This window comes from Pristis pectinata, chromosome 1, assembly GCF_009764475.1.
Source record: "Pristis pectinata isolate sPriPec2 chromosome 1, sPriPec2.1.pri, whole genome shotgun sequence".
Taxonomy (NCBI): domain Eukaryota; kingdom Metazoa; phylum Chordata; class Chondrichthyes; order Rhinopristiformes; family Pristidae; genus Pristis; species Pristis pectinata.
In genome coordinates, this window is record NC_067405.1 from 46,286,238 (window position 1) to 46,311,111 (window position 24,874).

General features: G+C 38.5%; 1 protein-coding gene across 9 annotated transcripts in view; it reads right to left on the minus strand.

Moving 5' to 3' along the window:
• Nucleotides 1–24,874, minus strand: part of LOC127574055 (WAS/WASL-interacting protein family member 1-like) — an 86,107-nt gene that overhangs the window by 25,768 nt on the left and 35,465 nt on the right. For 2 of the 9 annotated variants that reach the window (XM_052022698.1, XM_052022688.1), the window contains exon 2: nt 7,813–7,931. The exons of 2 other annotated variants lie outside the window; for them this stretch is intronic. The gene's annotated coding sequence lies outside the window, so the exon portion shown is untranslated. Of the gene's footprint in view, nt 1–1,686; nt 1,797–1,850; nt 1,942–7,812; nt 7,932–10,551; nt 10,577–19,936; nt 20,061–24,874 lie in introns of those variants that run through there. 5 more of the 9 variants (XM_052022715.1, XM_052022708.1, XM_052022733.1 and 2 more) reach the window with 5 other exon arrangements.

A 24,874-nucleotide genomic window follows, 5' to 3' on the forward strand; every position in this document is an offset into this window, starting at 1 on the left:
GCAACTAAATACATGGGGAGAAGTAGAGAAGTTTGAAACATAAAAGATCTTGAGCAGCTTTTGACAGGGTGGATATGGAGAGGGCATTTCCTCTCATGGAGAATCTAAAACGATGAATCACTGTTTAAAAGTGAAAGGTTGCCAATTTAAGATAAGTGAAGTGATTTCTCTCTCTCTCTTCACACATAAGGTTATGATTCTTTGTAATTCTCTTCCTCAATGAGCAGTGGAATAAGTATTTGAATATTATTCAGTCAGAGGTAGATAGATTCTTGTTAAGGGGGTGAAAGACTACTATGGGTAGATGGGAATGCAGAGTTGAGGTTATAATCATATCAGCTATGACTATACTAAAAGGTGGAGCAGACTCAAGGAACTATGCAGCCTGCTCTTTTCCTAATTTGCATGTTTATAAGTTTTGTATGGAGCTTTGCTCAAATCCCAACTATTCAGAGGAATATAATAGCCTTGAGCAGCTACAACACAGGTTTATCAAAATGGAACTGAGGCTAAAACAATTCAATTATACAGCCAGGAAACAAGAACTTTGTATTCACTGGAATTCAGAGCATTGTATTCCAAGTGAAATCATTAGGATCATTAGGGGATTAATTCAGATGGTGAATTTTATTCATTGACAGAATTCAGAGGCAGGCCATTGCCATTTCTTCTACACAAAGGGTATGAGATTATTGATACTTTCTCTCAAATAAACACTGCGGATGCCAGAACAAGCCATCTTCTGCCCCCACCCACCCCCCCCCCACCAAGTCTGAGATCAGTCACCTTTCGTTCAACAAAGATATCAAAGATCAACAGCGGGTAAACAGAAAGTGGGTAAATAAATGAGGTATGGAGGAATCATGATCCGACTGAATAATGGAAGAAGCTCCAGTATGTGTTTTTTTTAAAAAAGTATTCATTATTGAGATCTAGGTATTGCGGGTCAGCTTCTTGAGACACTGCAGTCCTTCTGGTGATGGTAGTCCAAAGGTGCTATTGAGGAATTCCAGCTTTTAGACCCAGCGATTTACTTCCTAATCAGGATGGTGTTATGCACTTGCTGCCTTTTCCCTTCTTGGTGGTAGAGGTTGTTGGTTTGGGAGGTCCAATGGAAAAGCCTAGCCAAGTAATTGCAGTGCATTTTGCAATTATACATTTGGAACCACTGTTTGCCAATGGTAAAGGTGGTTGATAGAGTGCCAGGCGAGCAGATTGCTTTGTCCTCGATGACGTTAAGCTTCCTGTGTGTTGTTGGAGTTTCACACATCAAAGCAAGTGGAGGATATTCCATCATACTGGCGACATGTGCCTTGTAGATGGTGGAAAGGCATTGGGTTATCGGGGGCAAGTCATTTGCCAAGGCTACTTCGCCTCTGAAATGCTCCTGTAGCTCCATTATTTGTGTGTCTGGTCCAGATGAGCTTCTGTTCAATGGTGACCCCCTAGGAGGTTGACAGTCAGGGACTTAATGTGATGCCATTGAATGTCAAAAGGCAGGTGGTTAGATTCTCTCTTGTTGAAGATGATCATTGCCAGGCACTTTGGTGGCAGAAGTGCTACTTATCAGCCTGTGCCTGAATATTATCTCGGTGTTGCAGCATGCATGCATGGACTACTTCATTTGCTGAGGTGTTCTGAATGCAAATGAACATTGTGCATTTAGCAAACATCCTCACGACTGACCTTTTGATGGAAGGATGGTCATTGGTAAAGTAGCTGAAAATGATTGGGCCTAGTACACCACTCTGAAGACTCCTGTCTTCCATTCTGTGAAATATGACACCAGCCATTGGAGTGATGCCCCATTGGCTTCCATTTTTACCAGGGCACCTTGATGTCACTCTCACCAAATGCTGCCTTGATGTCATTCACACCTCATCCCTGGAATTCAGCCCTTTGGTGCATGTTTCAATTACGGCTATAAGGAGGCTTGGGGTCCTGTTAAAATTCAAATGGGACAACAGTGAGCAGGTTATTGAACAGACACAAGAGAGGTTTAAGTGCTCTAAACAAGTGAGCACATAGGGTTAAAACTAGATGAATATAAAACAGCAAAGAAAAATATTCTATATGAGAATGGAGACAAGAGAGAAAAGAAAGATATGAAAAGAGATCTGGTTTGCCAGACTGGTGTAACGAAATGGTAAATTCACATTCTTGCCATTCCAGGAGTATTTATTGCAGCAAATGTCCAAGTTTGTTTTTGCTAAAAGGGCCAAATCGTTAATCCAAATCACGTCTAAGGCCCACTCTTGTTGAAAATTCATAAATAACCAAACACTGATATTTTTAAGTCATGTGTATGATTTATTTTTGGGCTGTTTTCTATTAAGATTGCTACCAAAAAGCATCAGCTTCTTTTATAAAATGCAGGGAATTGTGACTGGTATCTATATCAACGTGAAGCATAATTTGTTTGAAATTGTTTTTACTGCCCTCTGTATTCCTCTAGAAGAAATGTCACAATCAGAGAGATTAAAATTTATTCACACCAGGCAGTAAGCAGGTAATTATTTCTGCACCAGATAGGGTCTTTCTAGTCCAGGTATCCATATGTGTCAATGTTCCCTGATGTGCCACCAAGCAAACGCTTGGTTACAGAGAAACCAAGAAAGTCAGGAAGAGAAAAGTTTAATCAGCTGCTTTGTCCAATGGAGAAGAGTTGTGAATACAAAATTTGAACATAGAGTGCATTGTCAATGGTAGAGAGGCAGCACAAGATGCATGAGAAAAACATTCTGTCTAGCAGTCAAAAGTAGCAGCAGGGGAGATCTAGCAGTTCATGGCAGACCATTTAATTTTGAGACTGACATACATCAAAATAAATTTCTAATCAGCTCAGTTAGTTATGGTCAGCTGAGAGTTAGTTGTGGCACCATTGTTTCTGGTTCAGAAGGTTATGAATTCAAGTTACACTCCAAAAACGTTAGTACAGAAATCTAGATTGTATTCAAAGTACTTGGAGGACTTGACTGGGTAGGTATGGGCACAATTTTTCCCCTGATTAACGAAGCCTAGAATCAGAAACCATTGCCCCAATATAAGGAGAAGGGCATTTAAGACATGTTTGAGTGACAAGTCTTTGGAATTCTTTACTTAAAAGGCCTGTGGAAGCTTATTCATTGATCGCTTTCACTGAGTTCAATAGATTTCTGGATATTCCAGGAATCAAGGAACATAGTGAAACATGGCCTGGTCTACACTCTCAAATGGAATTAAAAAGATCTACATCAAGACTGCTATTTTCCTGGACAATAGTTACTCTTCAAAAATACCAGGAAAATTGATCATCTAGTCATCATTGCACTGTCATTTGCATATGCAAACTCGTTGCTAGGTTTTCTGCATCACAAATTGCCTACACTTTGGTGGAACTTCATCCACTTTTAAGTGGTCTGGCACAAGCCGACAGGGGCATGAAAGGCACTCTATTTACATGCAAGTTAGTTTCATTCATAATAAGTTGCATATTTATACGTCCATTTATTGGCATATTTAAAATCTTCACCTGACACCCCAACCTGCTAGACTTTGAAAAGGTTAACAAAAATGTTATCTGAACAAAACTTTATTGCTAGGCTCACCATTCAGAAAGTTTTGACTCTGCACCATATTAATTGTCCGACTTTAGTGCCTAAAGTGAGACAACAGTATTTAAATCACCATACTATAGGAAGGATGAGGTTGCACTGAAAAGGGTGCAGAGGAGATTCACCAGGATGTTGCAAGGGATGGAGTGTTTCAACTATGAAGTGAGACTGGATAGACTGGGTTTGTTTTTTTAGAGAATGTTGAGGGTGAACCCAACTGAGGTATACAAAATTACGAGGAACACAGATGGGGTTGATGGCGATAACATTTCCCTCTGGGAGAGGTGCCTATGACCAGAAAGTATAGGTTAAAGTTAAGGGCTCAGTGATTTAGAGGGTATTGGAAAAATAATTTTTTCACCAGAGGGTGGCCGAAAGCTGGAATTCACTGCTCGAAAGGGTGGTGGAAGCAGGCATTCTCACAATGTTTAAATGTTATTTGGAGGAGCACTTGAAATATCATAGTACATCAGGCTAGGGGATTGGAATAGATAGGTGCTTGATGGCTTGCATGAACATGATGGGCCAAAGGACATGTTTTGTGCTGTACAACTCTTGTGATGCATCAATAAAGATTGTCACAGAATTCTGAATCACACAAGGTGCCATCATTTCCAGGCGGAGCAGCTATTAAGAGCATGTACACACTCTGGCTCATGGCACTGTAAAACGGGACCGAATAAGACCCAGTACAGATCTTTGTTTTGGGCTACATTAGATTCTGGTTTACAAAAGATGAATTAGCATGAGTGTAGCATTCACTTAATCTAGATCTAAAGCTCACCAAGCAAGCCACATTCACAATCATATCATTTCAAACCATAAACACTGAAAATTAACAGACACAACATAAACTGGACATTTCAATTACTGCAGTTACACATAGAAACATATTTCTTTGGCCAGATCTCATGTTGAATACATTTACAGCACAAATCACTGAACTACAAAAGAAATTGCTGAGGAAAAATAAAACAAACTTGTTCTGTAATAAAGAAAAAATCCTTAAAATACAAAATAAATCCCTAAGTAGTCACAGGGATTGACTAAATTAGAGCTGATCCCAAAAATAAAGCACAGGCTCCACTCTGACAACTGTTTTGGTAACCAAAGTTAAAGTAACCTGAATGATTTCAGTTGAGTGTAGCTGGTTTAAAACAGCACTAAACTACACTGCAGTTCAACAGGGACAGCTCTGTTATTCTACTCCTACATCTGCAGTTATACAAAATAGTTTTGGGGGTTCTCAACTCAAAAGTGTCAATAAAATTGAGAAGAAAATTATCTTAAGAGGCCCAAGGTTTGAGACCAACTGTAAATAGCTGGATTCCTTAAAGAATAAATTTTGAATCCAGTCTTACAAGTCAAATTGCATAAATAGCCCTGTTCATTGCAAGTTTAATTAACTTCATAATTGAGATTGGCTTTGTGGTGGTTCGCACCTTACCGAAAGCATTAGCTCAGTATCTTAGTGCATATCTAAGCACATAATTGTTATCTGTTAATCAATCATTATGACAAACTGAGAATGTAGGTAAAATTCAAAAAAAACATGTTTATGGTATATGTTATTGAAGTTATTAAAAAATTCCAGGCTTTACAGTATCAGGAGCTTAAAGCTCAATTTTTGTCTTCTATTTTTCTTTTGACCAAAGTCTTAACTTGCTTTTGAAACAGTCTTCTTGCTAAAGCCTTTGATTTCCTGCTAAAGTGGTCAACAGGAAAAACAATGCAACTAAATCACCGCAACTACTTTGTCAATTGTGTAGTGCCAATTAACTGACTTGAATATTCTACAACGGGCAAACAGCAAGTTCAGCTGAAAATAAAAGTTAAAGTCACTCTAAAATACCTTTTACAAATTATTTTCCTATATGTTCATTTAAAAATGTCAGACACTGGAATGATTATAAAATTCACAAGTTAACATCAGATGCTAATTACTAAGCAGATGCAGCAAAATCCAACTTCTTAACTGTTGCTTCATATCAATAATTGATTTCATCAAAATAACTCACTTAAACTGATTGCAACTTCTTAGTGAAATATACAAATCCTTTTTTTTAAATCCATGTTCAATTTCCAAATTTTAATTATAGCACCAATAATTCTTTGGAGTACTCAGCTTTGATTTACAAAGCTATTTTCCCTACAATGAATAACACAACTTTCCCTGCAGAGGAATTACACTGTACCAAAATGCTCAATTGACTGTATAAATTATTATAGTCAGTGAAGATGATATGCGATTAATATGCAAGGTGGTGAGTTCAAAGAAAATGATCAGAAAAGTAACATAAATAGAATCAGAGATCATCAGTGATGAGGTTTCAGCACAAGTGGACTCATCAAGAAGTTATATACAGCATGGAGAAGGGCCATTCGGCCCAAAGAGTCCATGCTGATCATGAAGTACACAGTCACAGGGAGATCATTCAAACTCCACACTGACAGCAAGGTTGAATCAAGGTCATAGGAGCTTGAGATGGCAGCTCCACTAGCAGTGCCCCTGTGCCCAGATGCTATGTTATAGGTACTGGTACTACAGCTAGTGGTACTAAGTAGTACCAGTAGCTATATTGTAGTGCCTGGGGTAGTAGGGTTGGAAATAATCATTTTGTACCAGTTAACCTGAAAGTGGAGAATATCTGCTTTCTGACTGTTGTAAAGGCTACTTATATACAAATTCAGGTGAATGACAATCACTACTTTCCTGTAATTAGCTTCTTTTCCTGTTGTACTTTATCTTGTGGCAACTTTCCTTGACTTTTTGTTTGCTTGTTGCAGAGTGAAATATTTTGACTTCATTATCTTTCTGATACTGCCATGTCATCTTTTGTGGGTGACCTTTAACAGTCTATTTCTTCTTTCATTGCATTTTCTCTATGCATTCTCCATAATTCTCAACAGGTAAACAACAACTTTACTGGCTTGGATTTTGCAGGATTATGCTGGCATTTCTCAGTTTGTGACGTTACTATATGAATGCAGAGTTCCATCAACCATTTCTTGAGTGAACACTGCCTCTGGACCCCACCCTATGGTTAAGTCTAGCACAAGATTTGCAAACTCATTTACTTGAAAGGATTTTGCAGGACTATAGGGAAGAAAGGCAAGTACAAGACGAGTTGCAGTTTTTTAAAATTATTTGTATTTTATTTAACATTTTTAATTATCTAGAACAGTTGTTAGTTGAAACTTATCAATTCATGAATTATTTTATACATAGTAGTTTCAAATATTTCTGAATGGCAAAACACCAAAAATCATTGCAAGACTGAGAACTGACCATCAAAAGCTTAAAGGAGTTTCATGGGTGGGGCTTTTCTGGTGCAACCCAAGGTCCTGCAGACATTCTGTTTGGCCCCTGGACTGGCTGGACAAGCAAGTTCAGCTTCCTGCTTTGGTTACTGTAAGTCCAAAGGAAGGGGGACGATATGATGAACATGGACAGCAGGCCCACCTCAGCACAATTCAGCTTCCTAAATTAAGATCCAGTCTGTCACTGCAAGGAAAGATCTTAGACAATCTTTTTGTATTTAGTAGAGAAGATTACATTGGATCTTGAATCTTACTTTACTGAAAATGGGATTATTCTAGTTAAAACTCAATCTGTGCCAATGGCTTTATGTAGATCTTGTCTACTCCACGCCCACCTTGCATATATTCTGTGTGTTCTTAATCATGGTGGTTTTTCATGGCATGTTCCATTGCAAAATTTAAATTGGACCTAAAGCCAGGGCACTCTACTCATCCTGCAACACACCTATTTCATGATCAATAGAGTTTTATATTGCAAAAACAAAGTATCTAGATTTTTAGCAGGCTATGACTTTCCCCATACAATTACTTCAGCAGTCAATCTGCAATCTCAGTTTACAATCATTTTATTCCTTCAGACATCATTTGGAGAATCAATACAGCAAATTGGCAGGTACATAGTCTTTTTACCCCATAATTTTACCAGCTCTTAGTGATACTCTCACCTCAGAACACTCGCTCCCAGCACAACAAAGCTGTTCCTTTTTACTACAGCTGGATGAAATTCTCCTTGTTCATTCCTGCAATATCAGCACTCTTTTCCACACCAAAGCTGACAATCTTCTTCCCCTCAACACCATTTTCCCTCTCATACTCCATTGAAGCAGGCAGAGTTATACAGAAAAAAAGTTTAACATCCTCTGTTTTCATTGTCAAAATTCTTTTGAAACTTTGATACCTTTTATTTAATCAATTACTGTGATCTTCAATGTGCCAACAGTAGTGATCCAAGTGGTTGCTCAACATCACTTTCGGGGGCAACAGAGGAATTAGAACCTTGCTAGCAACACCCACTTCCTACAAGAACAAAATGTTAAAATGGTTTTACTGTGCTGATACTGTCCAAAGTTATCCCTTTAATTCAACTTGATTTTTCTTCAAATGATTCTACTTCTTATCCAAACACAATAGCATGCCTTTATTTTATTTGCTATGTAGTTGTCTTTTATATTATCAAAACACATATATTGCATATAAACACATCATGCATTAGTTACATAGGCTGATGCTTTAAATATGCTTAAAGCAGAAAAATATTTATTGGCTCAACCACAAATATGTAATGAGAAATTTTCACAAAACTAATGAATTCACCTGGCAAACATGTTGAAGCTATAGGTACCAAACTGAAAAGCAAATTGCTATAACTTATTTTAATTGATTTTAACTGCTATCTTTATTTCTGATCCAGTTCAGTGCATGGCAATGTCTTTTCTTAAGCAATTTCTCAGCATTGAGGATAACTTGCTCATGTTGTGGGTTCTGAGGTGGCTCATGAGATCAACATGGGACTCTTCCACAGATGGGGCAATGTGGGGGAAGGCAATGGGCAAGGGCTGCTGAATGTCTGAATCATAACAACATATTTACAAGAGTGTAACAAACATGAAATCTGCTGGACGTGCTGAGAAGCTCCCATACACAGAACCACACTTTAACTTGGAGCTTAAACTTTGCTTGGTTGTACACAGAAATCAATTCCTTCTCCAACTTCTAGTACATTCAACAGCTCATGGGTCTACAACATCATCTCCTACTCTACTATGGAAGAATGAGTTTAAATTATGTCTCAACCCTATACAAATAAATTTGGAACATTCCAGTATAGTTTTGTAGACAGTCCCTAAGGCATATTATTAAGCACCCAAAAATGACCCAAGCATTGAATTAGCACATATACAGTTTGCTAATTAGAGGCTCAGGTTTACATGTGTTTGGTGTCTGCTTTCTGCTGGGGTGTGGGCGATTATGTAGGAGGTATAATTAACTTTGGTTACACCAGATGACTTATCCCCAAAAATCCATTCGTCAGTCTTTCTTCTTCTACATCCAGAACTGTTGTGGTCGATTGCATCACAAGTAAAGCATCAAGCGAAATTCTTGACATCACCTCCTCTCTCTCCACACCCCGTCCCACAGAAGGTAGATGCAGTGAGGCTTTTTTTTATTTACAATGGGCATGCTGGAATAAAGACTTGTTGGGGGAAAAAAACTTGAAATACATCTCAAAACACTTCACAATCAATGGATTGTTATGCAGCCACATGAAGAACAGATGGAAAGCACAACAATCTACATTGTAAGTGCCGGTATATAGATGTTAAACCAAGGTCTCACGTGTCTGCTCAGGTGAACATGTCCAGACAAACATTCAACTCCCAAGCAGAATCCCGATGACGAAAGAAACCAGCTTTAATGTCCACCTTAACTGTTGCATGAAAACTGCTGGCCATGTTTGTCCACAAACACAACAGCGACTGCACTTAAAGTAATAATGTGGCCGAATCATTTTGGGTCACACTATAATCGAAGTAAGCTACTGTTTAGATGCAAGGTTTTGTTTTCCTATAAAACAGGAAATATAAAAATACAGGCAGCAAAGATCATGGAACAAAACCCGACACTGAGTTTTGCTTGGTTTAGAGTGACTACTTCAGTCATCTGACTTGTATCAGTTAAAAGCGGATGTGTTAAAATGGTAATATCCGGAAAACTGCGATGGTGTGAGGAAGGTGTAGTTACTTTATCTGCGAATTCTGACAGTGTAAACTTGCAAAAAAAAATCCAACTATTATCTGTCACACAGCTAATACACACTTCAACCAGCACATACAACAGTTTCTTTATTTTGAGTTTGAACCATGTAGCGTTTAATAATACCATTATTGTAACGGTATACACTATTAAAATTCTTCCTTCAGATTAATACAACGGAATCCAAAATGTAATCCAAATGTACAAAAAGCCGGATATATGGAATGTCATTTAAAAAAAAGACGATAAAATTCATTGGAGCGCATCTTGCTGACTGGCGAGTCAGCGAATCTAGTTTCCAGCTATTTATATTCAAGTCTCAGAGTACTGCGGTTGTACGGCCGATCGAACAACCCTGAACTTGACCGCTCTGTCGCTGTCCGCGGGGACACAGCGGTGTATACCCACCCCTTCACTACCCTGACCTAGTTTAGAATCAGTGCCACCGATTTGAGTAAAAGTTCCTAACCAGAAGATTGTGGGGACAAATATTTATTTCTATTTTACTTTTTTTTAAACCTTTTAAAATTATTTCTCAGTCTTTCATTGTGTAATTATTTTCAAAGTTTTTTAAAATCATTTACATCTGTTATAATAGTATCGAATGTCACAGGCATTTAAAAACTTTAGAAAGCTTTGAAAAGTGAAGCTCGAACCCCCGCTTATCCCCTGTCAAAGGCTGTCAGGACATTCCGGGGCGGGGTCTCTGCAGCGGAGGCCTACATGGCCGTGAAGCCTCGATATGCTTTGCTTGTAGACTTCTGACTGCAGAGGATCAGTGTGATCAGTTCTCAATTTCTGGACCAGGCGAGTGTGGGGAGAATAATAACTTTGCGCGGCGGGACGGATTCATCGAGGTTACTGGGAAATCAGGCATACTTACATACAAGTAAAATTGAAATGTCTCATGACACTCAAGCCGTGAAGACATCGCCATACACTGAACTGGATCAGAAATAAAGATAGCAGTTAAAACCAATTAAAATAAATTATAGCAATTTGCTTTTCAGTTTGGTACCTATAGCTTCAACATGTTTGCCAGGTGAATTGGTTAGCAGTCGCCTAAAACTACTGTTGCAAGACAAATCCAGCTTCATCTATTACTTGCCACGTGTTCGTTTCAAAACATTTTGCAATATCATCATTTTCATGGTAAATGTGTGGACAAGCTTCTGCAATGTGGTTGCAAGTAAATAACTTGTTTTAGTATTTGTAAAAACAGAACATACCGGGAACATAATGCAGGTCCAAGAGAGAAACAGAACTAATGCTTCAGATCAATAACCTTTGATCATTTTAAAGCCAAGTTCTGATGAACTTATGAAAGGCCATCAGCTGAAATGTTAATTCTATTTCTCTCTACACAGATGTTGCAAGACCTGTTAAGAATTGTAAGTATTTCCTGTTTGTATCGAAGATCTTCAGCACCTGCAGTCTTCTGATTTTCAGTTCTTATTTTATTATTCTCCAGACAGACAAAATGCTTAAGAAAACTTTTGGTGAGATCATTAAGACAGAAGGCTCTTGGCCTGGGTTTGGCAGAATAATGATGGCAAAACAGTCAGTGCATGACATGATTACCCCAGCAAACTAACAACTTTGGGATTTCTGCACATGTTGTCAACAATTTGATACAAACAACCCATTTCTGACACTGGATTCATCAGTTTCAGCAAGTGGGCAGGAAGTTAGATATTTTTATTTCAAAGCACTTTGTTCATTAAAAAAAATGAAAACCTGGAATAATTGGATCCTTTCCTTGTAAATTTACAGAACATGCAAAGGCAACAATTTCATAACAGTACGTTGTTCCCTTTAACATTAAAATCTCATTAGTTTTAATTCACTTGCAATTCTAACAAATAGTTCATGAGGTTTCAGCACTGATTCAACTAATTTATGTGCAATGGCAGGAAGGGCCTACACTGTGGCCCTTCCTCTTACAACCCTTGCAGCGGCTGCACCCAGCTACTGCACTAATCTTAGTATATATAGTCCTGGAGACACAAGAGATTCTGCAGATGCTGGAATCTGGAGCAACACACACAAAATGCTGGAGGAACTCAGCAGGTCAAGCAGCATCTATGGAGACAAATAAACAGTCGACACCAAGTCAAGACCCTTCATCAGGACTGGAAAGGAAGAGGGCAGAAGCTGGAATGGGGGGGGGGGGGGGGGGGGGGGGAAGGGGAAGAGGGCCACAGGAATGATGGAAGACAAAAGAGGCAAAAAAAGGGGGGAGAAGAGAGGAGAGGTTACCGGAAGTTAGAGAAGTCGATGTTGAGGCCGTCAGGTTGGAGACTACCAAGGTTATGTGGACCTTTGAGTGCCAATTTGTGCACTTGGTCATAGACCACACTGTACTCTGGAATACAACTGAATTTGGGACCTAGCAGAGGGCATCCTTCACTGTATTAATGTTTTCCCAGCAGCAGCTGAGATTTGTTTCCTTCCGTGTTCCTGAACTGGACTGAAACAAATCCGGACTGAAGCTGTCATTAACACTAGTGTGCAGGTTGATGAAGCCACGCATAAAAGGTAGGGCCACATTGGCCACATTATCCTGCCCCTTCTCTGGAGATCTCTACATCATGTCTCTTCAAGTACTTTGCAAGTTTCCAACTCCAGATGAAATAGAATACGGTTTGAATGACCATTTCAGCACAGTAGCAAGTCATTGGCCGTGTAATGCATACCATCAATGAGAGCATCTTGCACCTGATAACTTGATTTTCCCTGCAATCAACAGGGAGCGCTACTCCCACAATCCCAGTTTTCAATTTACCTAGGCTACAAACTTCACCAATTCTTGGTGCATGTCCTGGCTCCTTAGAACCATATTCTCAGCATCACTGGGTAACTGGCCTAACAAAGGAAGGACCCTTGGCTTCACTTTCATTGTGGATCATTCTGGCCCCTAGGTCAGTTTGAACTGGCTGCAGATGCACATCAACCTGCAGACTGACATTGGATTGAAGCAGGTGGTGGTGGTGATGCCATCCACATACAGGGAAGCTCCGACCAAATTGTTTGGTGCTTGGAAATGTCACCCTTCTTATGCTCACATCCTTGCTGGAGTCATAAGGCTTGATACTACACCTAAAAAACTCAGAAGGGAGGGGTAAAATTTGCACAACTCCAGGTTTGATTCGGACTGCACTACTGACCTCTGTGCAAGGCAGACTATTCCAATTGTGGATTCCCTGCCCAAGCTCTATTTTGAAGAGCGTAGCCATCATGTACATGTGGAATATTTCATGAAATACCTTTTCTTGGTCCAAGCCAGCTAAACAAGTGTTCACCCCTGCCCCTCACCTAGGTGATTGTATCCCTGAGTAGTGCAAGGCTGCCAGAGATTTTCCTGCTCAGTAAGGTGCAGATCTGGTTGGGATGAATCACCAGTCTCAGATCAAACTTGACTCAAATGGCCTCACCAACCAGGGACCTAAACAGCCCTTCCAGATGAGGGAAAGCTCCACGTGCACCTCCTTCAACCTCATCTACTGCATTTGGTGCTTCCAATATGGCCTCCCCTACATCAGCAAGACCAAGAACAGAATAGGCAACCAATTTGCAGAGCATCTGTGCTCTATCTGCAATGGTTATCCTAACCTCTCAGTCACATGCTATTTCAACTCCCCTTTCCATACCAACCTGTCTGTCCTCTACCTTCTCTACTGCCAGGGTGGAGGCCCAATGCAAAGTACAGGAACAACAACTCGTATTCCACCTGGATAACTCAAATGGTATGAACATCGAATTTCTCAATTTCAGGTAACCCCAATCTTCTGTGCTCCCCCCAAATCCGATCCACCTCCAGTCCTCCCATTTTTGTCCTGTTTTCCATAACCCCCTAGTCAGCTCATCCACTGTTAAAGGAAAGGACATGGAGGTGTTTGTAGGAGGTTTATCCCCAACAGTTGTGTAAACACAAGACTCTGTGCTCTCTGGGCCATCTCCACAGTCACAGACCAAAAGAACTATCAACTGCTGCTGAAAGTTATCAGCTAAGTAAAGGGTGCACTTTGATAAGCATGAAGCTTGCTGATCTTTCAGCATCTGTCCATGACTGCATGTTGCAGGCTGGCACTGAGTAAAGACTACAGTCAAAATCATTCCATGCTGAGGGGCTGAAATCAAGTAAAAACCTGCTTAACTTTTCTGCAATCAAATGTATGTGGAAGAAAAATTGATGTCACTTTGATATAATGTAAATGTTCTAAGAATATGGAATGATAGGTCTATTATTGTGAACAGTGACATATGAATGCCCTGTATGATAAATCATTCACAAAATTTGCTTGTATATTTTTAGAAAAATAAATAATAGCAAACAATGCTGGTCAGGTAGCATCTGCGGAAGGAGAAGCAGACTGAATGCTTTCAGAGCTGACCTCTAATGTCAGATAGTCAAAGACTGGTTTCTCTTTACTGCTGCTTGTTCTGTATTTAGTACAAATTTTTAACATCAAGGGTATTTGACACGTACAATTCCTATGAGAATTGGTTTACAATGTCTTCAACAGTTGTAATAGATAGCTGTATTGTCGCAGCGTCTCTGACACCATGCCGATCTTTGGAAGTAACAATAAAGAAAAGCAAAGCTTTGGCTCATTTTTGTATCCATGGGTAAAATGTCGGTTATAATTTCAATGTATAAACTTAGAAGTTCCAACTTTTGCAATGAGTTTGTATAATTTCTGTTTCAATAGTCAAGCTGAAAAAAAAATAGCTTAAAACTGCCTTTAACTTTTATCCTAAATTTGCAACAATGAAAGCAGGCATGCTATGTGATATAGTCAAATTAAAAGGGGTTCAATTGCCCCTTGAAAAGGACTTATTTCCTTTCCACTGGCTTTAGTTTTACTGAAAATAGGTCTGATCAAGAGTTTAAATGTCACAACAAGTAATTAGGAGAGCTACCAGAATGTTATCATTTATTGCAAGAGGAATTGAATACTAGGGAGATTATGCTTCAGTTATATAGGGCATTAGTGAAACCACAGCTGGACTACTGTGTACAGTATGGGAATGGGTTAGATGCAGTTCAGTTTAAAGACTAATACCCAGAATATGCAGGGTCTCTAATGAGAAAAGATAAGACAATCTAGTCTTGTATCGCTGGAATTTAGAAGAGCAAGACAGTATTTGATTGAAACGTGCAAGATCATGAAACATCTTGACGGGTGGATATGGAGAGTATGTTTTCCCCTGTTGATAGAACTTAGAACTAGAAGGTCACTGTTTAAAAATAAGAGATCGCAGATTTAAGATAGAGATGAGGGAAAACATTTTCTCAGGGGTTACGAGCCTTTGGAACATTTCCTGAAAGGGTTGTGGAAACAGAATCTTTTATTTTTTTTAAGGAAGAGATAGAGAGATACCTGAAAAAGCAAGGGGTTGAAAGATTACTGCATGTAGATGGAAATGCAGAGTTGAGGTTAGAGTATTAGCCAGAAATGTATTAAATGGCAGAACAGGATTGAGGAGTTGTGTAGCTTACTCCTGCCCTACGTATAACATATAATACATAAATACAGGGGGTCCCCAGGACATGGAAGACCTGACTTACAAAAACCCAATTTTGCACAAATTCTCCCAGACTCTGCTCTCAGGTACTCCACCTAGTCTGCATTCAGACAAACATCTGTCGCAGTTCATTTGCTGGTAACAATTCCCATCACCTATGCTGACCTTCCCCGGTCTAGTCTTTGCAAATTAGTCCCCAAGAGCTGTCGCGGCTAAAGATCTCACATTACGATTTTGGGGGAAATAGTTCATTTCTGACTTACAAAAAGTTCAGTTTACAAACAGTTCTCAGGAACAGAATCCTTACGTAACTCGGGGACCCCCCCCATCCTTTGGTTAAGAATCGCTCATGATTATTCTGAAATGCATGGAGCTTGACATGTGCAACTGTCCACAATTCTGAATTAGAAAGACAAATCCTTCAAAAAACTGAAACAAATGACACCGTGAAAAACAAGTATTGTTTGAACTACAGGAGTAAAGATCATGCTTGCATGTGATGATTCAGATCACTCCATAATGAGAAATGGAAGAGGACAAAATACTAAACCAGCATGATGATTAATTACAGTTAACACAAATGATACAAAACTTCAAATGAAAAAGTAGTTAACCATTCAAAATCATGAGACAAAGGTCTTCATTCCAGCTGAAAATTTCACAATCCTGTTTTGAGTTTGAATTCTACAAAAGGCTTCAAAATCTGACTATTGACTAATAACCATATTAGGTTTTCCTTAAATTAAATTGCAATCCAAAAATCAATCTGCAAATTCAAATTAAGTGCAAGAGATAAAATATAACAGAATGTACTCCAAATCATTAATGACAATATAGTTTAGTTTTGATCTTCTGTGTCTACTGATCAAGAGGATACAATGTACCAAGTCCAGAATCAGTTGTTTCTCTTCTACAATAAGCTTGTTGCTCTAACAGATTTAATGTTTAGGTAATATACTGGAATGTCAAAGATGGCATTGAAATAGTTACATCAAAAATACAGCATAGTTTACCACACCTTTCATAGTACAGTAAAGGTTTTATGAAATACATTTGCCTCTCTGAAATGCTGCCTCAAATACTAAAATATTGTAACTTGGGAAATGATCCACAGATGACTAGAAAATTTGTTAATTACAGAATGCCAATCTGCATAAATTTTTTAAAAGCTATCAATCAATGTTCTTATGTGCAAGACTATCCAATTATGTTGGCAAGGTTATCCAATACACTTTATCATAACAGCAGTTACACAGGTCAAACATGTTTTGTTGGTTTTTTGGAATCTATTTGACTTTTCCTTCCTCCCTTCAATTGATTAGAAGTTATGCATTTATAAATGGATCTCTCTCTGTTCCTGTAAATAAACAAAAATCAAGAAAGACTGCCACAAATGATCCAATTTAAATGGTTGCAAATGGAAGCCTGTTATTTTGAATTACCTTATACTCCGAAGAGGAAGTCTTCCCAATTCTCTTAATTTGGATTTGGTTATGCAAACTACTATCATGCTGGTGTCATCTCATTGTCAGTTCTTCAACAATATAGTGAAGTTAATGAACGTTCAAAGCTGCCTTTAGCATTGTTTGGTGGATTTGCAAACCTTCTCAAAGTTATATGCTACCCAATCACTCAAGGAGAACAGCAAGCACCAGAAAAATGAGCAAGCAGAAAAGGAGGGGAAGAACAAATCAAGGATGTATCATTGTGAGCCTGGTGGGGGGCAGAGACAAATGTACTGGACAGAGTGGCAGCTCTACTAAGTGTTAACATTTTACAGGTTACATAAAAGCAAGTTTTGGTAACAAAATATGTAGATTTACTACATCATCTGCACAATTATTTATCATTTTCCCCGGCACTATTTTTTCCTCTGCGAATGCTGGAGCATGATTAAATGGTTCTGAAATATCACAGAGGCAACACTTTTTTCCTCTTAGAATATTCCCTTTTTCCAAGAACAAAAATTAAAATCTAAATGTGCCTTAATCAGTACTGGAACCACCAGGGAAGGTTATATGGTTCACTATTAAAAGCAAAATGTATTGCATATTAACATTACCTTCTCACTATCAGTGCATTTTGTAAATAGAATAACTTAAGAACCTAAAAATTATACATTAAATACACTGACAATAACTTGTCCGCTCAACCTACTTGTGAAATGCAAATCACATGCTACTGCTGGTTATATTAATTTCTTTGCTAATTTTTATGTACATTAATTTCTTTTGAGAGACTACTGATGCAGTATTAGGCAATAACCATGAAATGTGTGGATTTCTTTTTAAGCATTATCGAGATGAGCGACTGCCCAAATAATCAAGGATTCACAACGAGTGCCAAAAATTAAGATGATTAAATCCTATCAAGGTCAAGGAGAGACAGTCAGTGCTTGGTCCCCAAATGAGAAAATTTTTGACACAAGTGTCGTCAACTCAATCTCACTATGGTGTCTGCTATAATCTCGGTGTTATATACCAGTCCAGCAAGAGGTTAAAAAGACCAGTCAGCAGTTGAAAAACAAGGCCTCCAGAACAGACAGAATCCTTGTGGTAGTAAAACATGGCAGGAAATACTGCAGGCACAAATTCATGACCTCATCTGGGAAGAAAAGAGCATGCCGGGGTACGTCAGAGACTCTTCCACATGATCAAGGACATTGTCCAATTATCATAAATTCAGAGGGATCTGGGAAAATCATTTATAAGTTCTTCTTGAAGGGTTCCTCCCAGTGGCTGAAGAGCTCCTTTTCGAGTTTAAGTACTGATCCCATCCTTCAAGAAGCAATATGCACATTACCTATACCACATAACAAATCCAAGAGAAAAAGAGCAGCGACAACCATTGTACATGACCTCACGTGAGTCTTTGAGTCTTTCAAATGCAAACTTAATTACAGATTTGGGTTAAGCAAGGCTGTGTCATCACACCCACCCTCTTCTCAATCTTTCTAACTACAATACTGCACCACACCTCCAAAAAGCTGCTCATTGGAGTGGAATTGATCAGAGGACCACAAAGTGTTCATTGCCTATTATGTGCATAAATGGGTGCTGAACTCCAAGCCATCATTGACTCCTTCACCAAAACATATGAAAGGATGGGCCTTAATTAACATCCGTAGGACAATGTTGCTCCATCCAAGTGTTCCCACTATAACATTTATCCAACCCCCTCCAAATTAAATCCATGACAAATTTGCATATCTTGGGTGTTATCCTTCAACGAAGCCAGACAACAATGACAAAATTCTCTAATGCCATTAATGTACCAGCTCAGCCTCTGACTGACAAAGGAAGGTGTTTGAAGAAAACATCAAACCCACGTGCAAGCTCATGATGTACTCTGATCATGCTCAAGCAGCACTGCTGGGTAGGCCACATCATCTGTATGCCTGACAACAGACTCTCAAAGCAAACACTCTACTCCTTCAAGGATTTTCTCAAATTTTCATTAAAAAAATGTAACATCCTCAACAATTTGTGGTAATTCCTGAGCCATCACCACTAAAAATGGAGGACCACCATTCAGGAAGGCACAGAGCACCTACTGCCTCTATAGCAATGGGAACACACAGAGGTCATGCGCAAAAAGAGCCAACAAAAAAAACATTCCCAAACATCTCATTCACATGCCCGATCTATGGCAGATTCTGCAAATCCCACAGGGAACTCTTTAGGCCACATAATGACCCAAACAATAGGGAAAGAAGTCACCTTCAACCAAGGAGGACTGCCTAAGGAAGCCATTAATAAGCAGGTCAATTAAATGATGCAGCAGATTAATGCATATTCTTTTAAACTCTGAAAGGAGGGTTCTAATCACATCACTGGAGAGGAAGAAAATAATTTTATCCAATGGCAGCGAGGAAGAAGGGTTTCAACAATTTCAGTCCAAATTCAAGTGGAATGCAAAATTTAATCATACACTGCTGTTGAATCAATAAATAAATTAGCCCTCTAAGGCTTGAACAATAATTGGAAATATGCTCCCTTGGACTATATTAAGGAGGTTCAATACTTCACCCAAAACTGCCTGATGACAGCAGTTGAAACTTGGTATTCTTCACATTAATAAAAGATCCAGTCAAAAATGTACAGAATTGCCACAACACAAGCATATACCAATTGTTTGGTTTAAACATAACCAACCTAATTATAGTTTGTTTGGATCTCTTCATAAGAGAGTGTATTTAGTAACAAATATAAGAATATGCATTTAGTTTTATGCAATTTCCCTACACCAGAACAAATGCTAATGGAGAAAATCTAAAGGGGGAAAATCTTCATCAGATGTTTAGTAAAGCAGACCTGCCCAGCAGTATCAACCTCTTTCATATACAGCATCTTCAGCTTCCTAGCCTCCACTGCAAACTGTATTGCAATTTACCCAACTCCGCTTTAGAATGCTAATCAATCATGGAAGATGCTGGTTGTTACCCAAGTACACCCTAACCATCCTATATAATAGGAGCCAGCGCAGAGATGTAGGGATTGAACTGTGTATCAGAGTCACAGCAATTTCCAATGTTTGGAGTTTTTTTTTGTTTTGCATGGACTGCAGTCTGAAATTTGAATTCCTGCTTTGGACTATAAAATAAAAAAATGTTGATGTGATTGTTCAATGAATAAATACATTATTTTGATTAGTTTCTTTGCTGCTATTGCTCCTTTAGAAAAGACGTAGAAAGAGATGGCAAAAGACAAGAAATGCAGCCAGCTGTTTTTCATTCTGACCTGTAATTTTCTTCTTCTTGAACAGTCCCTCAGGATGGAGGGTGACTTACTTCCACTCCAGATTTTTGCTTTCCAAGGGAACTGATGAGGTCAATGTGGGAACTGCAAAACTCTTCCATAGATTGGGCAGGTGGTACCTGATGGTGGATGAATGGTTAGTTTAGGCGGTACACTCCTTCTGCCATGTATACAGGGCTTCTATGAGTTCCTGATGCATGGATTCAAGATTCTCAATACATCCCAAAGGCTCCTTGAACTGTCAAAGAGCAAGGGATTCCCAACAGTCAAAGGAGATGTTACATCTTTTCAAGGGAACTTTAAGCACATCCTTGAACCTTAACCTCTCTCTGCACGGCAATGTCTTCCCACGACAGAGCTCAGAGTGTCCGTTTCAGGAATGTGGTGTTGGGAATGTGAACAACAAGTCTTGCCCAATGGAGACAACCAAATGTAATTAGGAACTCAATGCAACACTGACGTACTTGGAAACCGGTTATATTACCACAATTACCAATTTTGGCTTTTCCATATGTATTTAACCAAAAGTCCTATGAAAATCACTATTTTCTTATTGCCTGTTTTCTAGCACTGTACTTAGTTGACCTATTTGTTCAGAAGTTAGCGATTTTTAACCAACACTTCAAACTGTTTGCCCTTGTGTGAACTAAAGTACAGATGCAGCAGCCTTAAAAATTTAACACCAAACAAGAGCCCTCTGGCTGCCGATAAGCAAGTATCCTGTTGCAGCCACAGCTTGCAGTGTCGCAAATTCCGCCATGCCATCAAATGCTCAAGTGACTTAATTTTTCCAACAATTTCACAAAGTCCCAGCTATTGCTCAAGTGAATCATTCTCTGACCAGTACCTGACATCAACTTTTCATAGCTTCCCACTTCTGAGCAAATAAAACAAGACATCATAGCTGTTTCTGAGAATCTCCCCCGAAATTAAGGGAATTTTCCTGACCTGGTATAGTTTGTCATTTCAATTAATCATTTCCTTTACCAATTATTTCTCAAAATCCTGCAAGTTCTTCCTGTTTCTATTGTTGCAAACTTTGTGTTCTTAAAGATATTGAGGTAATGTAAACACTACATTAGGATAACCTGAAGATAAGGTAGTTTGATCAAGTGGTTAAGATGGACTGACATAGGTACAGATTACAAAATGGAGTGATCATGCTAGAACTGTAGAAAGCAGGCCACAGGAAGCGCACTGTACACATTTCTGGTCACTACATTAAACGAAGGGTGTCATAACAGCTGAGACTGTGCATGAGAAGTGAGTATTTTTGCCAGAGATGGAGAATTATGAGGAGGGTCAGTCTAGGCTGTTGTTTTCTTTGAAACAAAAGAAAACCAAGGGAAGATTAAATTGAGGTCCATAAAATTTTTTGCAAGGCCCAAATAAAGTAACCAAAAAGGATCTCTTTCACCCAGCAGTGATGTTAGAAAACCTAATTTAATGACAAATTAACTAATTTAAGTTAGAGGGTGGAGCTCACTGCCTTATGGTGGAGACATAAATGATCATCCCATTTTACCGGTTCTAGATGAACACCTAAAGAATCAAAACTGGTGAGAGCTCAGAGCTGGGAAGTGGAATTAATCTAAAGTCTATCTTTGGCCAGCATAGCCACAATGGATTGAATAGCCTCCTTCTGTAACATGCATTTCTACGATTCCATGATGAAAGTATCCTTGTTCATTTCTGTCTGCCATTACCAAATCAATCCAGTACATGCAGGATATTACTGTCTGAACTCTACTTGTTCCCATTCTTCAACTGATTTTGATTAATGTCAGACCCAAAGCCCATCTTTATGACTACACCACTTTCAACATCATGGATGTACTGGTCGCCACTACAAGTGGCATGTCTATGATATCCCAGTAGGTCCAAAGCTTTTCAACTTGAGAGAAAGGTTAGTTTGTTCTATCTACATTAGCACAGGATAGTTGAGATTAGCCAGGTTCTCCTTATTGATCACAAAGAATTATACCAATACTGCAATTTCAACATTCCAAGGTCAATTGCCTTTCCTACAGCCATTTCTATTTCACCTTCTGGGGATCCTATTCTTTGAAATATTTCCCCAGCTCTGGTGTTTGACAACCATATGGTCACTATGAGGCCACTAACCCACTTAAGAAAAAATCTTTAGCACGAGTATCTACAAAATATTCCTAATTTAATCTTTCTACTTCTTTCAACCTCCGAGACAATAAGTCAAAAAAGTTTCTCAGTGCTATTGTAACAAATCAGAGTTCCCTTCGTCCAAACTCATCACAATAAACATTGCCAAGAAAGTGTTGGAGTACTGGTTGTCTTCTCTAAGTGCAGTCCTGAAGGATTGTGCCCAGGTGTTGATTTGGATCTTCAGGTGCTGAGGCAAATCTACAGGGCAGATGAGTCTTGTATTTTTCAAATCAACAGCTCATAGATCCTCTCAGGACATACAAAAATCTTAACATCATATGGGAGTGCCACCATATACCCTTTAATGCAGCACAAACATTTTGAACAATGACCCATACTAAATTATAATTGCAAGAACAAAAACACTGCAGATCTTTCTGATATAGCTGTGATATACTCTGGAGGTCATCCCTGTTAATGCCATCAAACAAAATATTGAAGAATGATGGTAAGTAGCACGAGTTGACTTTTCTTTCTAAAGTATTATATTTGCAAGTCATCCATCCTTTCATAAAGGCTTGGTCTGGAGCATACACAGCATTCAAATCTATGTTCTTGTATTTCTTCAGGGGCTTCAATAGTCCTACAAGCAGCATAGATCAAATGTTCTACAAATCTGTGCAATTGGTTTCTCCTGGGCATAGTGGTGCTTCATAAATCTCATTTGAGCCCTGCACCCCACTCTACTCTCATTTCATCATCATTTTAAATGCTGCCCTTTTCCCTCAGACGCCAAAGAATCCAATATACAAGAACCACCTTAGATCATTGTGTAGTTTTTGGTTTCACCACAACTCCTTACCAACCAAGGCCATAACCATGCATCTGAAAGAGAATGCGGTTGATCAGCCTCTGAGGAAATAGGTTCTGGAACTATGCTCTATCACATTTTTCCTTGCTAGAGGCAGTAGTCAAGTGCTAACAGAGGTAAATTTGTCTCACCTGCCTGACTGAACATTTATGTATCTTCAGGCTCAAATGTATTTTGCTCAATTAAGTAATTAGATAGTTGCTTGATCCATTTTACACATAAATGGCTATTATATAGAATAAATAAAATTCTGATCACCATTATCAAATAGTCAGTACACACTGGCAAGAATTGACCCTTATTGTGTGGGAAATCAAGATATTAAATGATATTCATCTCTTATGTTGTCTTCATATTTGCAGTAATATTTTACTGGACACATGTATCTGGAATGTATGTGGAAAAAGTAGATAATGCATCCAATACCATATTTAATGTAAATAAAGTAAAATGTAAAGTCAAGAATTTCTTGGAGAATTTTCACATAGTTTCTGGAAGAAGGGGTTTAGAGGTCTTCCATGATTAAAACCTTAAAAGGTAACTTAAAAAACTTGTTTATGAATAAGTCAAAAAACAACATCCATAAAATAAAATTATTAGTCCAAGGAAACACTACTTCCTTGATCATGGAGCAATCATGGTGTTCCCAAGCCAACTTAACAAGCTTTCAGATGCTAATGGAACAAAGCAAAAACTACAAATAGTTGTCTGATCAGTATACCATAATTCCTTGTGTTGACTCTGGGAAAACCCGGTAAATTTTTAATATGATGCTCACTTGAGTTATGCTTTTCAATTTTCTCTTCAGCTTTTCAGATAATTTGGAAAAAATAGTTCAAACTTCAGGAAAATGAAGAAAATATTTCATCAGAACAATTAACCAAACAATATAAAAGCATTGTAGGAAATCATGTACACAGACTAACATCAAAATCCATTTTGTGTCTCAGTTTTGGGTAGAGATAAAACAATCAAACAATTGGTTTTGAGTGAAACTACAGGCTTGAAATGTGTAAACTCTTGCGACAAAGGACAAAACTCCTTTTCCCCCCCAGTGAGAATAATTAAATATCCTCAACTTTTTCCTTATATTGGTCTACAGTTTTACAGTTAGCAATTATGCATCTTCCCAACTCTTGCTAAGCTGTCAGACGAAACATCATTTTACAATGAGTCAGTCTATCACCAGAACCAACTAAACACCCATCCCAGATTGAAATCCTAATTACTTTACGATTTGCTACCTTGCATATAGAAATTGAGTAAAGTGTATTTATAAAATTATAAATTATCTGATAACAAGAGTTTCATTTGCACTAATAAACAGCCTCTGAAAATAGTGGGAACAACAAAAATATTTTACAAATCAGAGACCAATAAAAGTAATGCAACTTTATAAATGTCAATCCCATTAATACAACTATTCTTGCAAAATATGGTTTTCTTCCAATTATGCAATGTTCTAATATGTACAAATCATTTGAGATTAATTAACCATTTCAGTTTTAAAAACCAAGATACAAAAATGTTCAGATTACAATTTAGGAAAATAGAGCATGGTAGTTATCCTGAATGTTAAAAATACACTCCAACATAAAAACTAAATTGCAAAAAAGAGTAAGTGGCTGTTTTTTTAAATTAACTTTGTTGCAAAATGCAGCCAGCATTTGATTTTGCTGGAAACACTCAGCAGGTCATGCAGCCTCTGTGGAAGGAGAAACAATGTTGATGTTCAGGTCTGGGACCCTTTGTCAAAACTGACAGAGAGAAAAAGTACAAATTGCAGGGAAGGTAGGGAGGGTGATGGATAGGACAAAGGGAATATCTGTAATGGGTTCAGGCTAGGGTTGCTGTGGGGATGAGTTGTTGAAGTTTAGAGGTTGACAAAGTGGGATGTGTTGCAAATAGCTGGTCAGGTTGCATTAGAG